General features: G+C 35.1%; 1 protein-coding gene across 7 annotated transcripts in view; it reads left to right on the top strand.

Annotated features, from left to right (window-relative positions):
- The first annotated feature begins 23,849 nt into the window (after positions 1-23,849).
- The window catches only part of LOC143256961 (G patch domain-containing protein 1), an 85,311-nt gene continuing 83,239 nt past the window's right edge, over positions 23,850-25,921 (top strand). For 2 of the 7 annotated variants that reach the window (XM_076514891.1, XM_076514898.1), the window contains exon 1: positions 24,300-24,813. The gene's annotated coding sequence lies outside the window, so the exon portion shown is untranslated. Of the gene's footprint in view, positions 23,929-24,065; positions 24,176-24,287; positions 24,814-25,921 lie in introns of those variants that run through there. The other 5 variants (XM_076514892.1, XM_076514895.1, XM_076514893.1 and 2 more) reach the window with 5 other exon arrangements.

Genomic DNA, 25,921 nt, shown 5'->3' with positions numbered 1-25,921 from the left:
CTACCTTCCTTCTAGTGTTACACTGCTTAATTGGGGACGGCTAGTGCAGATAGCCCTAGTGTAGTTTTGCGCAAAATTCAGAACAAATCAATCTTGCCTAACTATTGTTAAAGGTAATCAACGAAACGTGCAGAGAGACACAACATATTGTTGGTTGGCTACAGTTTGTATGCCATAAACCTTAAAGACTAGAACTGTGATTAACGCTTATTAAACGAAACTTTAGATATTGATTGGGAATGTTTTTAGATTTCGAACCGTTTAACTTCGGTACAATTAGCATCAGACTCTATATAACTTTAGCTGTAAAAAACTCACGTGTGATCTTCGAAGAGCCAGCTAGCTCCCCATCAATTAAGCGAATTGTGCCTATATGATTTATTGTTTGTTTTCTGAATTTCGCACAAAGCTACACGAGGGCTACCTACGCTAGCCATCCCTAATTTAGCAGTGTAAGACTAGAGGGAAGGTGGTTAGTCATCACCACCCACCTCTAACTCTTGGGCTACTCTTTTACCAACGAATAGTGGGATTGATCGTCACATTATTACGCCCCCACGGTTGAAAGGGCGAGCATGTTTGGTGCTACGGGGATTCGAACTCGCAACCCTCAGATTACGAGTCGAACGCTTTAATCCACCTGGCCATGCCGGGCCGTGCCTATATGAATCCGATATTAAATCGTTGGTTGCGAACCTTTTATACGGTGTCAAGGAAGTTCAAGATAAGACAAAAGACTCAATATTGTTTGTAGGTTTGTAAAACGGTTGGAAATAAGTCATTATACGTAATAAATGTTAATATAAATTGTATTATTGTTTGTATATTAAAATATAGTTGTCTTAAGAAAGAAAACTTTGTGTATCAGTATTATTGACAAATATCTTAAATTTGATAATATCAACATTTAATTAACTTTTAAATTTAAATTATGTATCACTTAACCCATTTTCACTCTACTTAAAATCACAATACATAACATAATAAATTAGGATCTCGTATCCGCTATCTGAATCAGAGACAAAATTCGATCTAAATATAAATTCAAATCATAATTTAATTTATATTTATCAGTGCCAACAATATTTGATTATATCTAATTATCGAGATTTTCTTGAATCACTATCCCTCGAACAAATAAAAAGATGTAAAAGAAGTGAATTTCTGGAAATTGCCAAAGTACAAGAGTTAGAGGCAAAGAAACCAATGGGAAAAAATGAAATAAAAAGCACATTATCAAAATATTAGTCGATGATGATTTGTTGTCTGACAAAGAATTAGGAGTATACTCTAGTGTCCCCACTAACCAACTGGGGTTGAGTAATAAAGATGAGTTAGAGATTCAGGTAAAACTCAAAGAAATCGAGTTTAAATAAACCTGTATGAAAGCTGAAAGAGAAAGTAAACTGAGAAAAAAGATATCTCATCACTATTTAAATATCCACTCCCAAAAGATGAAATGGAGAAAGTTCCAAATGGTTATTTTTTTCAAGAACAGGGTGCTTATAATAAAATGGATACCGCGTTATTTTGAAAATATACATGTTTGCAAAAGGTCATGTTGTTAGGCCACCATGACAAGAGGAAAGTAATCAGAAAGTTTGCCACAGTGTGGCATCAGAGAGTGCATTGCCAAGCTGCCATTATGATGTCATTTAAGTATGTTCTAAGATTAAAATTAGTACAGTTATCCATTACTTTACTATAAAACACTTCACAAGCTCATCACTTTTGCTTCAATATTTAATAATACATTTTACTCTTTCTAGAACTGGATAGTGTTACCATCACATTTAATATACTGCTGAAAAGTTTTTATCACACCTAATGCTTTTCTAAACATAGAACGAGACAGTAGATTTTGATTTAATGTAATAAAAAGTATTCGACACTATTTCCTTTTAATACTTTGTTATTTTCTCAGAATAAAGATTTTGCAAACTGATCTATATGAAAAGATACATCTATTAAGGATATATTTACATGAAAACTTTACACAACAAAATCATTAACAAACATATTTTTCTGGGATCCAGTTTTAGATAATATGTCGATAATGATAACAAGCAAACTACGTACAATATTGTATACAGACAGACAATATGCTACTTGCAGTACTTTTCCTGTATGTCCATATTTGACAGTCTAGCTTGATGAATTTTTTACATTGAGGAAGTCATAATGGATCAAAATATTCTACTTTTTTATTTTAACTAAAGTAAATAAAGTTTTGATTTGTTTGGAATTAGGCTCAAAACTAGCTACATCACAGATATTCAAACCCGGTTTCTAGTAGTGAGTCCACAAACATTCCGCTGTGCCACTGGAGGGCAATAAATAAAGACCGGCGGCTACCATGACTCGGACCTAGATTAACGATTTTCAATTATTGTTTTTAGGTCAAGTAGTTTATCATTGGTGAAAAGCCTTTAAGTTTATTTCGCATGTACAAATTTTGTGTGAGTAGTAAATATAGTAGTTGTAGCTTATTATATATCAGTTATCATGTGTTTATACTGATCATTTTCTAAAATTGGCTGGAGTTTTGCATAGTCGAGAACATTTCTAGTGTTGGGTAAAGCACTAACAAAACATTTTCCGATTCTTGAAATTCTCTATTTTACTAAGTCAAAGCATGAATCACAAGCAGATAGATCGGGTGTAAGATCAAAGGCGAAGAGTGTGTGTATTTTCCCGAATATTCGTCATATTCTCTTCCGGTTCCTTGATCTTTAAACTGTTTTCACATTCCATTAAGTAATATTTCATAGTTTCACGCCTACCGTTTAGTATAAAAATTGCATTGTTAAGGTCGAGTAAGAATCTGTTTTACGTTGACATTAAACGAATTGTGCAATGTAATCAAGAGAACCTATAATAAGAATCGTAGGTACTTGGTCTAAAATGCATTATCGATTGATAATATAAATCTACCTGGGGAATTTAAAACGATTTACACACTATGTATTTCAAAGAATATTTATCTGTGCTTTTCTGAAATGCTTTAACATGTGACAGAATGACTGATGGGCTGATTTTGACTTTAATGACATAGATAAAAAATGTGTTGTAGTAAAATATTGAATCGTGACTCATTGTTTGAGTTATTAGAAGGCGAACCATCTTACGAACCAGAGTTTTAAACTTATACCATTAGACAATAACTTGTTTAGTAAAAAGAATACTGAACATAGACGGCTGATCATGACAACTGTTTGACTATCAGATTCATCTATGCGTCGGTTTTTGGATATCTTGTTCTCACAATTATTAAATTCGAGACTTTCAAACTACCTGCTATGTCTTTTATTCACATTTATGATGTCAGATGATTTCTCTTAACTTCTCCATCATAACTCAGTTAAAGTTATATTTAAGCCTTATACGCATAAAAGTTGTGAAATGAAGAAATGAGCTTGATATACAAGTGCACATCCATTTGAAAAATATGGAATGAAGCAACTGGTTTACAAGACAGGATTATCATCATCCGTCTAAAGATCCTCTGTTGTTCGCTGAATATGCAGGATAATACTTGGCCTGCTGACAGTTCTTAATCACTGTTTGCATGGGAAGAAGAGAAAATAAGTGTAGCTCAGACTTTGTGCACTGACGGAACTTTTCATGTGGAAGGAAAGTCACGATTACTTGTCGAAAAAGTCTGGTGTCGATTTTCTTCACCTCTTGGTGTTAGCTGTTCTCAACATGGGATCTTTATGGCAGAGCAGTCTGTTTATCATATCAAGTTAGGTTTTAAGCTCCTTGTATTGCTTGTCATTTCCCAGCATCAGCAAAATATTTCATTTGTATGTGGTCTAACGCTAAATTTATACCTGATTGAAAAGCTTGTTTACCTAAGTCTAATGCTCCTTTTTCGAAAATGGTATAGCTGAACAATACAACTTACTCAAATAAACCCCACTGACTACTAGCATAATAAGGTAAACCATTTCTCTCTTGATAATCGTAATAGGCGACATAGATGGCTGGTTCATGATAGTAAGGTATTTTCATGATTGTCAATATGAAATATTACAATTATTTTTTCTTGTTCAAGTGAAACAAATAGACCATTACTGCCTTTTATATTTATCTTAATTATCTGAAAACTTTATTCAGAAATGGATCTGCACTGAGAATCTGTAAATGTTTCAGTGATCATGTATCTATCCTGACCTTTAACTTGAATGATTCGTGTCAATATTACCTATGCATCGCCAGTAACAATGGGATCAACAATATCTGAGTAAACATAGAGTGAATAAAATTCACCATGTATATTAACAGTATATGGAGTTGTAGTAGGTTCTATTATCATGTCATTATTATCAAATCCAAGTATTACTGAGAGTATTGGATCGAGTGTTATGATGCTCTATCACAGTGGTTCTTAACCTGGGTTCAATCGAACCCCAGGGGTTCGATGAGTCAGTCTCAGGGGTTCGGAGGAGGTCAAGACACACACACTGTGTGTGTGTCCGTTTCGTTCACCCCACTCGCATGATTCGTGACGTCATGCCCCACTTGGCCTTAATATCTGTGCTGCAGGAAACATCGTGCGCTTAGCAGTCGACTTGTTAATGTAGTAATCGTGTGTTATTTGTAATTTGTTTCCTAATCTTTCAATCACTTCATACTAACTATGTCGAGCAAAAACCAAAAGTGATCGGACGAATACGTACAATATGGATTCACGTGTATAACGGAACATAATGGTAGTCAGCGTCCTCAATGCATGATTTGCAATGCCAAGTTGAGCAATTCTTGTCTAGCACCGGCAAAACTAAGAGAACACTTCCTAAAGCTGCATGGAAATGGGAAATACAAGAACACAACGTTTGCTGAATTCAAGGTAAAGAGATCCGGGTTCAATGAAAAGGCTACTTTGCCTGTTCTCGGCTTTGTATCCATCGACAAACCGATCCTCACAGCATCGTACGAAGTTGCGTACTTGATCGCAAAGCAGGGCAAACCACACACCATTGGTGAAGCACTCGTAACACCAGCTGCATTGAAGATGGGGAATATCATGCTGGGAAAAGCTGCTGAAAATAATTGTCCCAAATTCCTCTTTAAAATGATACCATCAGCAGCAAAATAGATGACATGAGCGATGACATCTTGTCTCAAGTAGTTGTAGATCTGATTTCAAGCCCAGGAAAATTCAACTTTCAACTCAACGAGACCACCGACGTTTCCAATCCAAGCCAGCTTATTGTATTCGTGCGAACAACGAGATAAAAGAAGATTTTTTATTTTGTAAGCCTCCTGCAACAACAACTAAGGCAGCCGACGTGAAGAAACTTGTGGATGACTTCTTCAGGGACAACGATCTTTCGTGGGATATGGTTTCTGCAGTTTGTACGGACGGAGTTCCAGTCATGCTGGGACGAAACTCTGGTTTTGGTGTTCTGGTGAAAGCCGATGCACCACACATAATTGTAACGCACTGTATTTTGCACAGGTATGCGTTGGCAATAAAATCCTTGCCTTCAAAACTGGCAGAAGTATTAAAAATTGCAGTGGATATGTGAACTTTGTGCGAAATAGTGCTCTGAAGCACCGCATCTTCAAAGAGTTGTGTAATGAAATGGGCTCTGAATTCGAGGTACTTCTGTACCATTCTAACGTTTGGTGGTTATCCCGAGGAAAGGTGCTGAATTGTGTTTTTGCCATGCGTGTGGAATTCGCCCTGTTTTTGCGAAAGCACCAACAATGTCATGCAGATTGCTTCGAAAAATCTGAGTTCATTCTCATTTTGGCGTACATGGCCGATACCTTCAACGCTCTCAATCATCTCAATCAACAAATGCAGGGCAGTGGAGTCAACATCATCAGAGTGGAAGAAAACCTGAAGGCTTTTCAAAAAAAGCTACCGTTATAGAAACGACGAAGAGAGAATGATAACTTCATAAACTTTCCCCTGCTGGACGACTGTGTAAGTAAGATCGAAGATGTGTCTGAAATCGGAGACATTTCTGTACCCGGGGAACTGAAGCAAGCAATTGACATGCACTTAGATGAGCTCGCAACGTCTCTCAACGGATACTTTCCCACCAGAGAGTCATATACAGCATGGGTGAGACAGCTGTTCACGTTTAGTGTTGCGACAGCAGATGTCAATGATGAATACCTCGATGAAATCATTGAACTTCAGCAGAGCCAGGTTCAACAACTTTTCAGAACAACAACGCTCTCAACGTTTTCGTGTCACCAAATCGTAGCGTACCCTCTTATTACTAAGAAAGCCCTTGAGATACTCATACTGTTTGTTACAACGTATCTTTGCGAGCAATCCTTTTCGAGGATGGTAGATATAAAAACGAAGCAAAGGAACAGACTTTGTTGCGAAAATGATAGGAGAGTGGCAACAGCAAAAGTCACATTGATTTGCAATAAATATTCATTGAGTTATGTTTTTGTTTTTGTGTAAAATTCATGTTTTGTTGGTTTTGTTCTTTGAACACATTGATATTGTGTGCAACTGATGCATGGTTCATTTTGTGCACTAACAAAATATCTACTTATGTTTTGAATTTGAAAATAATCATATTTTATTTTTCCAATTACGAAGGGTTCAGTGAAAGCAAGTACGAAACTTCCAGGATTTAATACCTCCAACAAGGTTAAGAACCACTGCTCTATCATTTGTGTTCACACTTTTTGGGTGAATAAATTGTAGATAAATATAAATTCATTGTAGTGTTTAGGAACTGTTTATTCTACATAGTTTAAGATTCTAACTAAATATTTAGTTTCTATTATGATTTATAATGATAGCAAAGTGAAAGCCTGAATATAAATATAACCCTTTTGAACCATCATGCATGTTATACCAGCTATGTAAATCCTGTAATTCGACCAAAGCCACTTTTTACGAACCTTCAAGGCCGATAGATTTCAAGACATGAATGACATAGTTTGTCAGAGTATTATTGACAAAATTCATAGAACTGCTACAAGGTAACGTCACGTACAACATATCGTTTTATGACAATAGGTGATTCAGATCTGTTTGAGAGAGAGATCCAGCTATTACATTTATCAGGATATCCTTTCCATTTTACAAAAAAACCTGTTTGTGTTTTCCCATTCTTCGTTCAGGTAATATTTCTTTCACAGCATAGACGCCATTGAGATACTTTATAACTCTTTGTAGTTTAGATTTGTAAAATGTTCCATTTAAGTTTTCTCCAACATAGTCATGTATTTTATACACTGGTGGATTTTTCTCTGTTCTGTCATCGATATTTTGTTTGTCCATCCAGGTATATAGTTGGTTGATAATTATATTTTTTTACACATGCACATAGGAAATACATAAACAGTTCTTAGAGAAGTATCAACAATCGCAACTCTTCTGTTAACACCAAAAAAGATCTCCCTCTTTTCAACACTTCAATATAGTCATTTCAGCAACGATGCTACTCTCATTGGTATCGAAACAGTATTCAAACATAGAGCTGATAAAAAGATAAAAGAAGCTCATTCGGTTGCTAATCTAAATACTGTTCAACTTTGTGGAATAAAAGTAGATCCTAGAATCACTGATCTGTGATTATTGGTTTCATTTTTGTCTGAAAATTAATTTTTATTCGTTGCTAGCTTTCCTAAATTTACTATTTAAGATAATTTTTCATACCTGTTTGTATAAAGTATAAACTGATTAGTTTAAAATTTATTTTTCAGTCTTTAGACGCCACCTTTATTTTACTTAAACATTGAAGTATATATACTTATTTAGCCAATTCTAAAGCAAAAATTCTTTAAAATCTGTTCAGAGAATTCTTTCATCGCCAGATACATTGTACCGGAAATTAGACATTTACAACAATACATGGACAAAATATATTAAGCGTTTCCTATAAATTGGGATAATTTTCATGACGTTACTCAACTGCCATTAAATAGCACTTATTCGATTACATTACCATTTCCGACAACCCCATGCTTCTTACCAGCAAGCAAACTGTCCCTTATCAAAAGCTGCCAGTAATTATCGAGGGTCTACCACTCGAATTCTCTCCACATGACACCGACAACTTCATCCGTAGACACAAGCCTGAAGCCCGTACATCTCTTCTCAACTTGGAAATAGACTTGTCAAACTTAAAACTTTCCTTTTCTGATCAGTCCCATGCATGTCAATAACTTAAATTATTGCTCTGCAGCATTTCTTCTGATATATAACAACACTTATTTTATTTGTTACTGTAGCGTTAGTTTATATCTGTTAATATTGCACAGCGCCTCATGCAGATTGTTTTGGCGACCCAGTACACTATTGTCTATTTTGGTTTGAATTTCGAGCAAAGCCACACGAGGGCTGTCTGCACTAGCCGTCCCTAATTTAGAAGTGCAAAACTAGAGAGAAGGCAGCTATTTATCACCACCCACCACCAACTCTTGGGTTTATCTTTTACAAACGAATAGTAAGATTGATCCTAAAGCTATAACGTTTTTTTTTTTTCGGAATTATTTTTATGCAAACACCAAATTGCTCTAATATATAAGAAGTATGTTACTTCGAAAACCTATCAGCATCTTATACCTAAAAATCACTAAACAGAACCCTAAAATATTAGAACATTTAATAGGATAATGTTTGTTTTTAATTTTGCGCAAAGCTACTCAAGGGCTATCTGCGCTAATAGGATAATAAACGAAAATTTAGAACAGTTATATTATGACAACCTATAATTTAACGTTGACTGTTGTTCGAACCAGTGAATTTCCTCTGAAACATTCCTACATCTGTTTCAGATTATTAAATCATAAATATATTATTGTTCGTGTATGTGTGTTGCCTTTTTAAAGGCTGAACCTTGCCTTCACTTTTTTTTTATACCTGCACCTGATCATGATGAAAACTTGAAATTGATTTCTAATTTGTCTTCTGTAAAAACTTATCAGGTTAATTGCAGTTAATGTCCCATCAATAGCTCAGTGGTATGTCTGCGGATTTATAACGCTAAAAACAGAGTTTTAATACACGTAATAGGTAGATATATATAACTGCATAATTGCCTTTTAAAGCGCAGTGTGAACAATTGTGAACTAATGTCACGTGTTTTATGAAGTAACTTTGATTGCTATAATTTTGATAGGAAAAGTTGCTTTTGTTCTTTATGAAATAAATATTCTTGTTTCTCTATTCATTTTGTATATATTACATTTGCAAACATGATGAGGCGAATATGCAAGTTTGTGTAAAACAAAAAATTCTAAATATGCAACCACACACACACACAATGTCAACTCAATTTATAACAACATACCCAGAATTACTGAAAATTTCCATGAATTTTATTCTTTCAGACGCGTGTTCAACATTAATTTACATATTTTCGTCGAAATCATGTACCTCTGATACGACAGCCACATTCATTAGTAATATTTGTTATTTTTTTATAAGTTATTGCTTGTTTGGTGTTTATTGGTGCAGAGCAACTAAGTTATCTGCGTCAAACAACCGATGAAAATTGTAAAAGTAAAGTTAGTATAAAATGTAATTATAAGGCATGTTAAAACAAAAGTATGAACAAAATTCGGATAAAAGACCTAAACAGCGTTAAAAGAGTTAATGATCTGTAAAAAAAAAAAAAAAACACAATGAAGATAGGCAGTGTCACTGTCGCCAACAACAATGTCCAATATCATGGGTAAACCCAGTAAAAGAGAAGTCGAAAATGGTGCTGTCGCTCATAGTCGTAAGACGGCACGACAGTAAAACGTCAGTTATGGTGACTTGAGTGCCACAAAGGCTACATATTTGTGGATTAGTCTCAGCTAAAAGAAAAGGATGAGTTGAAAAACTGTGACCAGTGCATAGCCTAGTTAGGACATCCTCCTCTTTCCGATCCTTATGAAAACAAGACGGCCAAATAACAATAAAAGGTTTAATACAGAAAAGGTTGTTATCACATTGCTCACTCCAAGTCAGCTGCCAACTGGCGCAAAACTGAGCCTTTAATCGAAAACCGTAGTACATATATGGGATAGGCACGACTGTGATAAGATCAAAGTAGAACTTAGCCACGGTGTCAGCGAGCTTGTTCCCGTGAATACTGACATGGCGAGGTTTCCCATAAAAACAAACAGAATACGAATAGAAGAGAAAGAAAAACTGGCCAGCCATTATTGAATATCGACGAAAACTGGGTGTGAGCTAACGATAAGTGATTTCAGGGCCAGTATAACATGAAGTTATACTGTCAGGGTAAGTAGTAACATCTGTGTACTACATAGCTTCTATGTGATCCAGAGAAAGATAAATGGCATGCAACTCGGCAGTGAACACAGAAATCGTAAAGAGAATCCTGTAATCAACCATGGCAGATCCCACAGAATCACCTTATTGCTAACCATACGTATAAACTGGAATTGAAAGATGTGCAGAAGAGAAAATGGGGTACTTTCAACTGGGAGTATCAACTTTTTTTCAGATGATTCAAGGAAAGGTCACAGGTGGGAATGGTAGTAAACCATAGTGGTATGGTCTGATCATTGGAGACAGCAACGTCATCCAATGACTCACCTAGCTGTGCCTGGATAAGAAAATTAAAGGAAAGAAAAGCAAACCATCTATTCTGAAAGAAGAGCATAGCCCACTGAGGAAGGAAGACACAACCCCAAGTAGAATGCTGTAATAAGGATCGAATTTTAATGGCATACTGCTAAGAAAGTTACAAATGGCAAAGTTGGAGAGGAGATTCGTGGGACTCAGTATACAAACTCTGTACTTGAGAAGTATGGAAATTCCCTGTGCAGAGCCATAGCTTCATATCAGCCCTAATCATGAATGAGGCCAGCATACATCTTCAAGGCCAAGGTCCTGTCAGTAACACAGACCAAAGCCAACAGTCCAGTTTGGAGCAAATGAGGGCACGCCAAATCACGAGCATAAAACATTGATTTTCTCACCAAGAGATAAATAAAAGAATAAAAAGAATATTCAATGTTCTCGTACATCTGACACATAGCTACTTCATGTTAGGATTTAAAGCTTATGGTCAAATAAGCCCTAAGAAATTGCCTCATGCATGGGAAGAACAGCATCACTGAGACAGAGCTTGGGGCCAGAATGTATATCCTGTTAGCAGCAGAAGTACATGCAAGCGTTTGCTGTGATCTACTTCAACAAGTTATTAAGGGCAGAATGAAGATTCCACTCAATAAACCTCATGTTCAATGACCGACATAATATGCGGAAGTCGTCGACATAGAGTCTATTTGAAACAGTGTGAGGAAGATATGTAGTGATACCATTAATCTAAATACTGAAAAGTGTGGCACTAGACGTAGCCATGAGAGATTCCAAATTTCTTTGGAAAAGAATGGAAAATAACAAACCCACATGGACTTGGAATTGCCTGTCCAGGAAAAAGTTTTGAATAAAAATGAATAAACAGACAGGCAACAATAGTGGTAAAAGTCCCACAAAATGCCATACCTCCATGTAGTATCTTAAGCCTTTTCAAGGTCAAAGAACACGGAAATAAGATGTTCACTCTTGACGAAACTTTCCCTAATTGATATTTCAAGTTAAATCTTTGGATGGGCGAGAGAAGATTGTTTGATTCGAGGAACCGTAGAAAATAACCAGTAAATAAGTAAATATATATGACAATGATCTCTTATATTCATAAAGTATTCGCTTGCCATAAGTTGCTAAGTCTTGTTGAATTTTATACGTGGAAATGTGAAGGGGCCAGGCTTTCTTAAATGTCCATTTTTTAACTTGAAAATGTTTTGAAAATCTTCTTCTATGATTTGTACAATTCTTGAAAATATAACAACTGAGAAACCTTGTGACAAAAAATTTCCACTGGGACTACATTCTGCCACATTTTTCCACCTTGATGAAGATGATTATTGTTTTTACATGTTCTCCTTTACCGGATTATATTGTACCTAGAATGAAAAGGCAAAAAGCAAACAAACTGTAAGAACGTTTTCTCTTCTGCTGCCTTTTTCAGTTACCAACTTAATTTACCATCCATTCTAAAAATACAGATATGAAACCCATCATCGAAATGCATAGGTGTAGAAATTAACGTGCTATCCTTTACATTTCTACATTTTTGTTATTTTAACCTTCGTTAACCTATAGTTAATCAGCTATAGCAGGCTAATAAGAATAATTACTGTGTGTAAGACTACTTCCACATATCATTAACAGCAAGTTTTTATTATAATGTGTCATATACTAAGATGTGCAAAGTAGATATAAGGAATTGAATTAAAATATTGATTTCCTTTACCCGTTCTGTAAAATCTTTTACATGCATCTCATCGTGTTCCCAAATATCTGTTGTTGTTTTTTATAACTAGACCCCTAATTTTCGTTTACAGATTTTTCTTTGTAATTTATCAGTCATTTTAACACAACACTACCAGCACTCACACCATATGAATGTTAGTTATACAGTTAAAGAGATACATACCTATTATGTAATCCCACTTTCAAGTACTTTTCTTTCATGAAAATGATATGATTTGTGATCAATACATTTCAAATCCACCCCACTTTAATCATCTGCACATGATGGAAAGTAAATATAGTGATAAAAACATCATGCACGCTGTATATTCCCCTCTAAAGCAAAACTGAAATGAACATAAGGAGTTCATGCAATTTCATGTTCAGTGATTTTTACTGAAAAATGCAACTTACTCTTATCCTTTCAGTTGTTGATAACAACGAATGTCTTAGCTGTTGTGTGTAATGATATAACAAAATGACACAATTTTAGTATCTCCACTAGTTATATAGGTAAATGGAATCACATTCTTAAAAATAATGTTATTACAAGCTCGAAATGGACATACCCAAAATATCTCTTCATATCCTATGTTTCAGGTATGGTCAAATCTAAATAAAAATATTTCGCGGATTGATTTCAGACTCTAATATTTTTATACACAAAAAAATTTGTAATTGTTGTCTTGAAAATAAAAAATCCATAAAGGAGAACGCATGATTATGGCAACATGCTATTTTGGATATTTTTCTATGTGAAAAAGTATGGGACAATCAGCTAATAAAAAATTTTCAAAATATAAATGTTTACTAATTAATCACAACGAAGGCGTGAGTTATACTAACAATTTTTGCAAACATGCTCCCTATTTCAGCCGTAGGGGTGTTAAAATATTTCAGTCAATCCCACTATTCGGTGGTAAAAGAGTAGCTCAAGAACTGGCGGTGGGTAATAAGGACTGCTAAATTAGGGACGGCTAGAGCAGGTAGCCCTCGTGTAAATTTGCGCGAAAATAAAAACAAGCAGACAAATTTTTTTGATACAAACTCAACGTTTTATATATATGTATGGAAAGCTTTGTTCGTCGTCTGTCATTTACAAATTATTATAGTTTGTGTAAGGAGCGCACTCAGTTAAACTTGCTCCAGAACACTGGCGACATCAAATTTGGCACTGAAGAAATCCTGGCCCAAAATAAAATAATTTGTTTACGTTTTAGGCACGAAGGTTAAAATAACAAAAAATCATACATTACTATTAAAATACCACAGAATTCCATTATGAAACTTAATACCTAAGCTTTATTTGGATCTTAAAAATATATAATTTCGAGCATCGATATGTCTCACCAATCTGATTCGATCCTGCCACAAAAAAAGAAATATTTTTTTCACGTAAACATTGCACAAAGAACGAGAACTCCGCGTGGGGGACATTCTGAACTATTTTGTGATGAGAAACACACTTCAAATAAAAATATATCTCAGGACGGCTGGTATGGGTATTAAAACTTTATTAATTAAGCAGAAAACAACATTTCGACCTTCTTAGATTATCTTCTAAAGTATTAACACCCATACCAGCCGTCCTGAGATATATTCTGAACTACTGATTGGTTATACAACGTCATAGAGTAAAATAGGTGTAGATAAACCAGTACTTCTAAAAATGGAAAAGGTGGGGGGGGGCATCTTGTTTGATTCACTAAACATAATAATGTCTCATAAGACAGACTTGTTTTGTTTTCTTGAATTTCGCGCAAAGCTACTCGAGGGCTATCTGCGCTAGCCGTCCCTAATTGGGCAGTGTAAGACTAGAAAGAAGGCAGCTAGTCATCACCACCCACCGCCAACTCTTGGGCTACTCTTTTACTAAGGAATAGTGGGATTGATCGTCACATTATAACGCTCCCACGGCTGAAATGACGAGCCTGTTTGGTGCGACCGGAATTCAAACCCGCGACCCTCGGATTACGAGTCGATCATAAAACAGGAAAAATAACACGACAACTTGTATGCATCAAAAATTTGTGTTTTTAATTCGTAAGAAATTATAAACTTTGTATTAGGACATCAAAAACATTTAATTTGAATCAAAGTTGCATTCAACATATTACGTCACAAACAAAAATAAATATTTATGGATTTTTGAATTTATGAATTAAGAAATTAATTAATGCATAATGATAAAATTTCAATTATAATCTGCATTGTGATGCCAGAATTATTAACACACATTCATAAAATTGCAGTCGAATAAAATTTTGAATGTTGTTTTTTATTATAATACAAACGCTACACAAAGAGGTATTTGTACTCTGTCCACGGTGGGTATTTAAACCAGATTTATATCAGTATAATTTTACAGACATTCTTTTGTGCTACTGGGGACTGTTTAAAAATGATGACATGCTCTTTGATTTCCAGAAATATGAAAAAGTATAGTAGAGGGCTAGACGGTACCATTTAAAATGTTAAACTGTTTTCATAAATAACATTTTTGAGAAACTTACTCCCCAGCAGCACACCGGCATGTCTGTGGACTTAAAACGCTAGAAACCAGGTTTCGATACCCGTGGTGAGCAGAGCCCAGATAGCCTATTGTGTAACTTTGTGCTTAATTTCAAACAATCAACCTCATAGAGAAACTTTTGTCTTTCGTCGTACTGTCCAAATGATAAGCTTTGGTATTCTAAGAAATATCTTTTACACAATTACTTATAGAAGAGAAAAAAAGAGATGCTATTTTAATATGCATTTGATCATTTAGAATCTCAAATGAACAAATTAGGAGGACTATGTGTTCTTGCATGCAGCCCACTTGATTTTAAGCCTATTGATTTCTTATGCTTTACCAGCTTACGGTATTTAAACAATATTATTTGTAACACTCCTGTGTAAAGAAATTATTTCAGTTAGTTATTGCTTGTTTATTTGATATCATGCAAAACTATCTGCATTAATCATCACTAATTTTGAAGGGATAGACTAGAAAAAACATCAAAGACCGCCAACCTTCCAATTACGTTCATAAAACCAAATAATAGAACTTCATATTCATTCTTTTAATGCATCAACAGCTCCAGAATGCAGAGCTATAGCTTTTCAATAAGCCATTTGAAGCTGTAATTGTTGTTATTGTGTTTTTAGTGAAAAAGCTACATAATTGAGTATCGACGACCTGTCCACCGTAACATAACAAACCCCAGACTTTAGATTTATAAATATTCCAACTTTTTGCTGTAACGTATTAAATATTTCCATCAGGATTTTTGTTGTTTTAATTTAAAACTACATAAAGGTCTATCAGTACTGTGTCAACTGCGGGGAATCGAATCCTGAATTTTAGATTTATAAGTCCGTAAACCGACCGCTGACTCTTTACTACCAACAACTCTTCAGTGTCATTTACCAAAGTAATAGGACTTGATAGTCATTCTAGTAATGCACAAATAGTCCCAAATTGCAGAGCGTAATTGTTGTTTTTAGCAGTAAAAAGGTATGAACCTAAGCTCCACAGACACGCTAACTATTGTGCTGTCCCAGGCTCTTAGTTCAGGTGTTGAATGAATAGCCTGTTAAGCAGTGATTTGTCGGAGAGAAAATATAGTTCTGAAATGTTATTTTTGCATGCCTCTGATATGGAAACTAAAACAGAGAAATGAAGAGAATGTATGTGTGTGTTTTATTATGGCATAGCCATATCGGGCTATTTGCTGAGTCCATCAAAGGGAAACGCGACCCTGATTTTAGCGTTGTAAATCCGAATACTTACCACTGTACCATCGGGAGACAAGAAAAATGGAATAAAATCAAGAAACAAAAAATTCAGTTTACATTGTTGATTTTTTTAAATTATGAATGGTCAACTGCGGAAGGAGATTGAAGGATTACAGCAATATAAAATTAATTAAATAGACATTACGAGTTTTCAAATCTTTATATTCCAATGTGCTTGGAAGTTTATTTTTTTGCATTGTATATTCATGATAGCCCCAGTCCCCCAGTAGCACAGCGGCATGTCTGCAAACTTACAAAGCTACATAACTGACTATTTGCGTTCTGTTTAAAGTAATATAATGGACCCCAGATTTTAGACTTGTTAGTGTGACAGCTTTTTACTGTAAGCTGTCAAAAATTAACATCAGGATTATTGTTGTTTTAGCTTAAAACTACATAAAGGTCTGTTAGAACTCTGTGCACCGTGGAGAATAAATTTCTGGATTTTAACTTTGTAAGTCCGTGAAAATTATCATCAGGAACGTTTTATCACATTTGTATAGTACAACACGTACGTAAGTAGTTGGTGTTCTCGGGAGTTTGACAGAACCCATTATTTGGTGATGTAAAAAAAAAGTGCTTTATAAAGTCATAGCGCAGCTACTTATGGTATTTACCTTATCTATATAGTCTACATTCTTTTGATAAAGAATTAGCATTTTTTGGCTTGAAGTAGTTGCATGCAGTGGCTTCTGTTGACTCATTGTAGTTGGAATCCTTAAGCCATATTGCTACCGTCAGATTTTGTAGACCAAATTATTTATAGGAGGTGTCTGTGATTGGTTGGCCATATAGTTCAAAAATAAAGAAACAACAACACAGTTCACATATTTTAAATTAATACATGAAAACAAATCAAACGTATATATAAATATTTGTTAACTTTTAATTAAACGGACGTTCGTGAATTTTATTTCAACAGCCATGCAATTTTTAAGCTATATTTCATTCAAAATTGTTTTCAAGTTCAATTTCATAGCATCTATTTTTTTTTACAAATCTTCTCACTTTCATAGCAATATATGTTCGCTTTGGATCTCACAAATTAGAACCTATTTTCAAACATTTTCTGTACTGTCGTGTAATATAATAACATAACAGTTTGCTTTTATTTTTACCAAAGTTAAAATTGAAAAATATAATGTGACAGAAGCCTAACTATATTTATCAGGTTGGCCCCACATGACCAGGTGGTTAAGATGCTCAACTCGTAATCTGAGGGTCGCGGGTTCGAATCCCTGTCATATCAAACATGCTCGCCCTTTCAGCCGTGGGGGCGTTATAAAGTGAATGTCAATCCCACTATTCGTTGGTAAAACAGTAGCCCAAGAATAGGCGTGGGTGGTGATGACTAACTGCTTTTCTTCTAGTCTTACACTGCTAAATTACGGATGACTAGCGCAAATAGTCCTCGTGTAGCTTTGCGCGAAATTCAAAAACAAACAAACAAACAAACTATATCAGCTACACCCATTGCTAACAGGTGCATAAAATCAAACATACAGCCATGCAATCTCTATAGACAAACACTGGCAGATAGCTCTCGAGTAGCTTTGTGCGAAATTCCAAAACAAACAAACAAACAAACTATATCAGCTACACCCATTGGAGAATGAGTCGTAATGAAGAGCTCAGTGACTTTCAATGTCGCACTGTCACAGGATGTCATCTTGCCAACAAGTCAGTTCGTCAAATTTCTGCCCTGCTAGAGTTGCCACGGTCAACTGTAAGTGCTGTTATTGTGAAGTGGAAACACCTAGGAACAACAACAGCTCAGTCACAAAGCGGTAGGCCATACAAGCTCACAGAATGGGACCCCTAAATGCTAAAGCGCATATCACATAAAAATCGTTTGTGCAGAGTTTCAATACTCACTACTGAGTTCCAAACTGCCTCTGGAAGCAACGCCAACACAAGAAGTATTCGTCGGAAGCTTCATGAAATGGGTTTTAATGACCGAGCAGCCACACACAAGCCTAAGATCACCATGCGCAATGCCAAGCGTTGGCTGGAGTGGTGTAAAGCACACCGCCATTGGACTCTGGAGCAGTAGGAATGCGTTCTCTGGAGTCATAAATCACGCCTCACTATCTGGCAGTGTGACAGACGAATCTGAGTTTGCCGGAATGCATAGTGACAACTGTAAAGTTTTGTGGAAGAGGAATAATGGTCTGAGGCTATTTTCATGTTTTGGACTAGGCTATTTAATTTTAGTGAAAGGAAATCTTAATGTTTCAGCATACAATGACATTCTAGAGAATTATGTGCTTCCAGCTTTGTGGCAACAGTTTGGGAAAGGCCCTTTTTGTTTCAGCATGACACTGCACCCATGCACAAAGCGAGGTCCATAAAGACATGGTTTGCTGAGGTTGGTGTGAAAGAACTTAACTGGCCTGCACAGACCCCTGACCTCAACCCCATCGAATATCTTTGGGATAAAATGGAACACAGACTGCGAGCCAGGCCTTCTCGCCCAACATCAGTGCTCGACCTCACTAATGCTCTTGTGACTCAATAGGAGCAAATCATTGCAGCCATGTTCCAAAATCTAGTGAAAAGCCTTCCCAGAGGAGTGGAAACTGTTATATCAGCAAAGGGGGGACCAACTTTATATTAATGCCCATGGTTTTGAAATAAGATGTTCAACAAGCATATATGGGTGTGATGGTCGTGTGTCCACATGCTTTTGGCCACGTAGTGTATGTTTTAAAGCAAGGCGACAATGAGCTATCTGCTATGTCCACTGTGAGGATTCTAACTTTATATTTTAACGTTGTAAGTCCACAAACTTACTAGTGTTCCAGAAGGGGATGAGAAATAAGAAGAATAAATAGTGTAAATAATTTAAATTGAGTTCCTTTACTTGATCAAGGAAGCAAATTTTGTTGATATCGTAATAGGTAGGAAAAACGATTTATAAGCATAAGGAAGAGTGTTATAGCTAGGAACATTTTATTATGATCATACAGTAATACGCACACGTGTGTAAGGTGGGGTCACGGGTTCTGCCGACCCTCCTATGCTAGTGACGTAAAAATTATCCTTTATAGCTATAATGTAGTTGCTTATGGTATTTATGTCTTCTAAGTAACATACGTTGTTTTGATGAAATTTTAGCATTTCTTGGTTTGAAATAGTTGAATGCAATGGGGCTCGGCATGGCCAGGTGGGTTAAGGCGTTCGACTCGTAATCTGAGGGTCGCGGTTTTGAATCCCCGACGCATCAAACGTGCTCGCTCTTTCAGCCGTGAGGGCGTTAGAATGTTACCATCAATCCAACTATTCGTTGGTAAAAGGGTAGCCCAAGAGTTGGCGGTGGGTGGTGATGACTAACTACCTTTCCTCTAGTCTTACGCTGCTAAATTAGGGACGCCTAGTGCAGATAGCCTCGAGTAGCTTTGTGCGAAATTCAAAACAAATAAATCATCTAAATAATCTGTCTTTTTAGTTTAGGGTTAATGTAAAATAATTTCGTCCCAAAATATTTTATGATCTGTTTCAAATTATCATATGTTAAAACCCATCTGAATTTCACCTCTATGCAAGTGATCTTGGTGTTATTTGCATCTTATTTCCTTTAAATGTGAGTAATAAAGAGATTGGACAAATTCACAAAAGTGTAACACAATATTTCCTAATAGCACATAAAACAAAACACTGCAAATATACCCACACGGACAACAATACAATTGATCCTACTTAGATTGTTCTTCACTTTTTAGATTTCTCTTCCACAAAATCGACTTCTATAGAAGCTAAAACCGTGGTCTTTCAGAAAAAAAACACGTTTTTTCTCTCTAATTGCCAAGAAGAAATATCTTCAAGAGAATAAAGAAAACATTCTGAAACTTCAGGTTAGCTAGCTCTATTTTACAAGTATGGAATGTTCTCTCGTGATCTTTATCTATGAAAAGCATAGGTCAGTTGTGGCTTTTAACAATGTCATCACTGGCCCGTGAACAGGTATTACAACCTTAATCCTTAAAACCAGATATTACTCTTGCAATATCTCACGAGCAAATGGAATGTTACCTATTAGAGTATAAAGAATAAATAATAAGTGGAGTACTATAAACATAATTCATTTTAGACCACATGTTGCTGTGATGACATTACGGAAAACTAATACCTAGACATTTTTCAAAATTCATACATCACTATAGAAAGTAAAAGGTATAGACCATCCCCGCATATCATATTCTACATTTCTCTCTCTTTTAGATCTGTCCTCAGGCTTACAATTAATTTAAACTTCAAACTAATCATATTAATTAATCGTGACATGATCCAGGAGTACTTAATTATATTTCATTCCTAACATCTGTACATCACACGAACCGTATAAACCCGTTAATAATGAAACATAGTAACTACAAGATACAACATAACTTTTGCAAAACAAAAATTTAAATTAATTAAAATTTTTCTCTACGAATTTTCAATACGAAGACAAAAAACAATATATATATAATACATGATAATGATTGTTTAACAATGGGAGACATGAAATGATCTTTTAAAACCAAGAATATACAACGCATGGTTACAGTTTACACATATAAAAAGTCAAGTTAAACACACAAATAAATAATAAAGAAATAAACATAATGAAAATACATAATTATGTTGTCATACGTTAGGATCAGAATATCAGGTATAAACTTATCTAACCAGATCCAAACTGATTTCATACAGTTGACGTATATAACAACTATGCCCAATCTTTCCATTGAAAGAACTATCCTCTTTAACATTCAAATTTTAGGATTTCTTCTATTGTCTTGTGACCTTTTCGAGTTGTTGTTGAGCAAACTCACGTGCATTAACCATCATTGACCTTATCCATTCCATATACACTTGTGGACATTGTTTAACTTTATGTTGGGGTGGCATACCATACATTACGTCTACAAGAGGCAATACTTCTGTACAAACATCACGCAGTTCAGCAAATATCTAGTCGATCTCTGCTATATTGTTCTGTATATCATTACATGTAGCAAGTGTTAATTCCATTGATTATGATTTAGGTCACAAATTTTACAGGCAGATGCTTAGAAGTCTGTAATTACTTGCTCTACCACACCATCTGACTGGGGATAACAAGGCAGAGTTTGAGCCTCCATCACACCTAACACTTTACACAACTCAGCACACAGTTGACTGTTAAATTTTTTTTATGGTCTATGTATATTTCTTCCAGTGCTTTGAATCGTGTTGTACAGTCCTAGGCTAACGAATCCACTATCTTTTTGGCTAGTATAGTTATCAAAGGATAGGCTTTAGTCCACTTTGTAAAGTAGTTGATCACATCAAATATGTAACGATTCCCTTTTGATATCTTTGATAACGGACCAATGATATCCAGAGCTATCTTCTGAAAAGGAGATCCAACAGTTTGCTGTTATAATTTGCCTTGTCTCGGTAATTTTGTTTCGATTAGTGCACACAGTACAGTGTTTAGACCAAGGCCAAGCATCTAAACTTACTCATAGAAAAAATGCCATTGAGAGTTAGTAAGCGTGCAGATTACACCCTGATGCTTTTCAGTTTCGAAATTGTTTAGTGTCCAGAGTATCTCTTGCCTCAAAGATGAGAAACAGTTAGCTACAATACTGCTGAGTACCATGCCACATAGGCAAGGGCAGTTTTAATCATTTTGGAGCCCTGGGCAATATTCAGTAAATGCTGATAAGAAGACACAGAAGTAGATGAAAAGGAAGAGTACTAGAGCCCTTCCACGTGTGGGGCCTCAAGCAGTTGCCTAGTTTTAAGACTGATTATGTCGACAGCAGATAACATCCTGCACTTGTAATTGATAATACAGGCGCCACAATGTAAACATGTCCATACAATGCTCCTTTGCTAGTACTGATCTGACTTAGTCTTGCTGGAGAGCAAGGAGCACGTGTTTTACATTTGGATATTTTAGTTGTTCACCCTAGAGCACCTGAAGTGTAAACCTTGACATTCATCTTTTATTTGAGTTAGTTACTTCATAATCATCATTAGCTATGGCTGAAATGGCCATGGTTTCAGCTCAAAATGTGTCAAAGATCAGGACACTATGAACAGACAAGATCTCTCTGTGTAGCACGTCAGCCAATCCACATTTACATGTTACAGAATCAGACAATAAACAATGACAAAGTCATATTATTGTCATGTTGTGGCTCAACATGCTATAATCTCCTCAGAATTTTTAAAGTTTACTAACCACTTTAGTAAAGCATGATCAACTTGGGCAGTGAACATTCTATCATGCGAGTAGCGTTCAGCAAGTAGTGTCAGTGTCTAATTAAAATTCTAAATCGTGACAGAGATAGACCAGCATTTGAACCTTCAGTAAAGGAAGCTTTATGGGTTAGAATATTTGCTTACACATCTCATTTTATCCAAAGTGCACTTCTACTTTTATGAGATAGTGTTGCTATATCCGAAAAGTTCTCAACAAATTATCGGTAGTAGGACGTGAAACTAAGAAAACTACAGATTTCTCGAGGCCAGTTTGGGAATATATATCTTAGTTTGGTTTGCAGGGATTTTCTCTTCCTACTATGTGACTGAGACATTCCACTTCCTTTTACACCAGTAAATATTTTTAGTCCTAAGTTTTAAGCCCGTTTTTTTAAAGGGTCCCTCGCCCTGTGACTTATGGTTTTTTTTTATGGATGCCTAATGTCCTACCTGCATGAGAAGCAACTATAACTGGCAGTTAATGTCCACCAGTTATACATCTACATTTTACCCATCACGTTCTAAAAGTCTTGTCTGGTTGGCAACAGCTTAAGTTTTTGTTAGCGATCTCCCCAACTGATCTCACACTCTCCTGGCATAAAATCATTCCTATGAATCTTAATTGTTCTCTTATCCTTTCACTGAGGTTGACCTTCAGGCACACCAGCTGCTTGACTAGCCTAGGTGCTTCAGACACAAGCAAACCAACTTAAGTTAAAAGCTGCAGAATAACTGATGTCATGAATCTTCGCAATATTGACAAAAGTTTTATATCCAGGAGATTACTTATCCTAGATGCATCATCTCTCCTGTGCAACTGTATCTATCTGCTCGTGAATTCTTCTTCTCAGTTTGGTGTATTTCCACGTCCAGAAAATTTAATTTTTATTATACAAATGTAATCTTTAAAACTCCTTTAAACTCAAAAAGTGGGAGCTAGTACGATCATTACCAGTCACAAAAGCTTCACAATAAGTCCTGATCACGGTATCAAAATTTTTTCTTTGGATCAACTTGTCTAATTTGCACTCAAAACTAATTTCCGTACAAGATAGATTATGTCTCACACAAGCAATACATTCATATAAAAAATAAGGGAATAAATTCAGTAAATAACTTAAACTGCCTCATTTTTAGTATTACTAGCATAAAAAATGGACAAAATTCACAAAAATAAAACACAATTTTTATTAAGAACAAATAAAACAAAACACAACCACATACTCGCACATACAAGACAGTTTATTCTATTAGGATGGTCTCCAGCCTCTTAGATTGACTACTGTAGAAACTAAAAATCGCGATCTTTCAGAAACTGATGACTTTTTTTTTTTTTTTGAAATTTCGTAATATAACTCTCTCCAACTGAATAAGGGAAGCACATTAAGACTTTAAGTAAATTAGTTCACTTTGTCTAGTCTACAGTGTTACCTTATGATTTTTACCCATGAATAGTAATGGGTGGTTGTGGCTTTATAGCGATATCATTATTGGATAGCGAAAAGGTATTACAATCTAACCTTTAAAGCCATATCTTACTTGTACTTTTGTAATATCCACGGAAAACGATTAGTCAGTCCCTAGAGGATAAAGAAAGGAGAATAAGTGAAATACCAACAGTTATGAAAACTCATATATTACTATATAAGGTAAAATTATATGATATTCTCACATATTACAATATAATAATTTTGCTTACAGACGTCAAAAATGTGTTCGGTGCAAGTTAGCTGTGTAGAGCTTTAGATTTCGGAGCCCATTAGTCAGGCCTGATACTACAAAACTACAATATACTTTCCGCATTTTACGTTGTAAGTTCGTTATAAGAGTAAAAGAAAATCCTCTGGCATGGATGGTGAGTTGTAGGGTGCTACTAACCTGGCTACCTTCCTACTGGTAAATAGTTTAACATTTTGGACAGTCGCAGTTAGCTTTAGCAGCTTTGCCTTTAACGCTAAAATATGTTATTTTAATAATATATAAATAATAATCACAATTACATTAATTATACACGTCCGCCAGATGACGCAAATTGTTAAATCATTTCTAAATTATTGCAATTAGTATTTTTTAACAATTGATAAAGGGTGTTGGATTCGAGTTTTAATATCTTGTGAATTACATTTAAGAAATATTAATTAAATAAAGTTAAGTTCAGGTAAGGCTTGAAACGAAATATGATGGGGCTATTCTCTGTGTCCATTATATCATAACATGAACATAATACTGTAGTACTAATAATGATACTGATGCTATAATTTACGAAGTGTAGATGCTGTATTTGTTTTAATTTTCCTAATAATAGTCTACTACTAGTAATGTTCTAGGATTCATTCATGATGTCACTCTTACGAAAACACGTAGGTTCAAGAAATCACACTAACAGCGACATGATATGAAACCCTACAGCCTGAGTGCTTTAGAAAAGTGGGCCTTTCTTCATTAGTGCAAAATTCGAATGACAGTTTTTGGGATACATATGCTGTAATAATATCGCCAATTGGAATCAGGGGTATCTGCAAGAGAGTGGAAAGGTACTTGCCCCTCCCTTCTTACATTACAAAAATCATTGCACGTGTTGTGATACAAACTTAACATCATTGTTAAACTAAATATTTTTTATTAAAATGTATTCTTTTAGTCTGTTGGCTTACACTAAAAGCTGACTCCTTACATACATTTCCCTCTGAAAATATTTGTTTAGGTGCCCATTAATACCACAAGTACTATCAGTATCATTAATATTACTAATACTAATGTTGAGGCACTGTTTCTGATTGATAAACTCTAAATTGGACATACCTTACTAATAACATAAACCTTGATTGGGTAAGAATTATAGAATCTCAGTATGCTTTAACTGGTTATGTGTTAATGAAATGACTACAGATAAATATATATTTAGTCATAGATACTTATAATGCAGTACATAATCTTTACAGTGATTTTAAACTGACTGCCATAAGTAAGTGTATATATAAAAGCTGAAATAAGTTAACAATATAACAACTAGATTTAGCAAATTACAACTCAAAAGAAGTACTTGTCTCTATACAGGTCACTAGTGAAACCTCACTTGGAGTACTTTGCATAGATTTGGTCTCCTTATCTAGTAGGAAGGATGTTGATTTATTGGGGATCATAAAGTTCTTGGGATGGAATTCTTTGTGTTGTATTTTGAAAATAAAAAAATATAATTTTAAGGTTTGGAAAAGACAGACCAGGTTGTTAGCTCATAAAATAAATTGCTGTTGGTGGTAGTAGTAGAGGTGCAAACATCCTTGAGAAAAGCTTTAGAACATTTCAGTAAATAATCCATTCATTTTAAACTTGTGTTAGATGCCAGTCTCTGCAAGTGCTAATAGAACTTGTTCAGGATACAGATCACCAATTTATAAAAGTAAAACTGTATAACAGGAGTTTAGTCTGACTTCAAATTTTAATCTTGTGGCTTATTATCTTCAGAATATAGCACATAAAATCAGAGGCCTTTATCCTATTGATTCAACAAATAATCTTGTGAAGGTTAATAAAATCACTTTTTACCATTATTTTATCTAAAACAAGTTAAGAGATCATAACTTACATGAAAGGTAGTGAACTATGCTTTTGATTATACCAACTCTCATGGTAATCTTAAAT

The sequence above is a fragment of the Tachypleus tridentatus genome, chromosome 7 (genome assembly GCF_004210375.1).
Source record: "Tachypleus tridentatus isolate NWPU-2018 chromosome 7, ASM421037v1, whole genome shotgun sequence".
In the NCBI taxonomy this organism is placed as follows: Eukaryota; Metazoa; Arthropoda; class Merostomata; order Xiphosura; family Limulidae; genus Tachypleus; species Tachypleus tridentatus.
The sequence above is the reverse complement of the archived record's forward strand: the minus strand, read 5'-3'. Positions and strand labels throughout refer to the sequence as shown.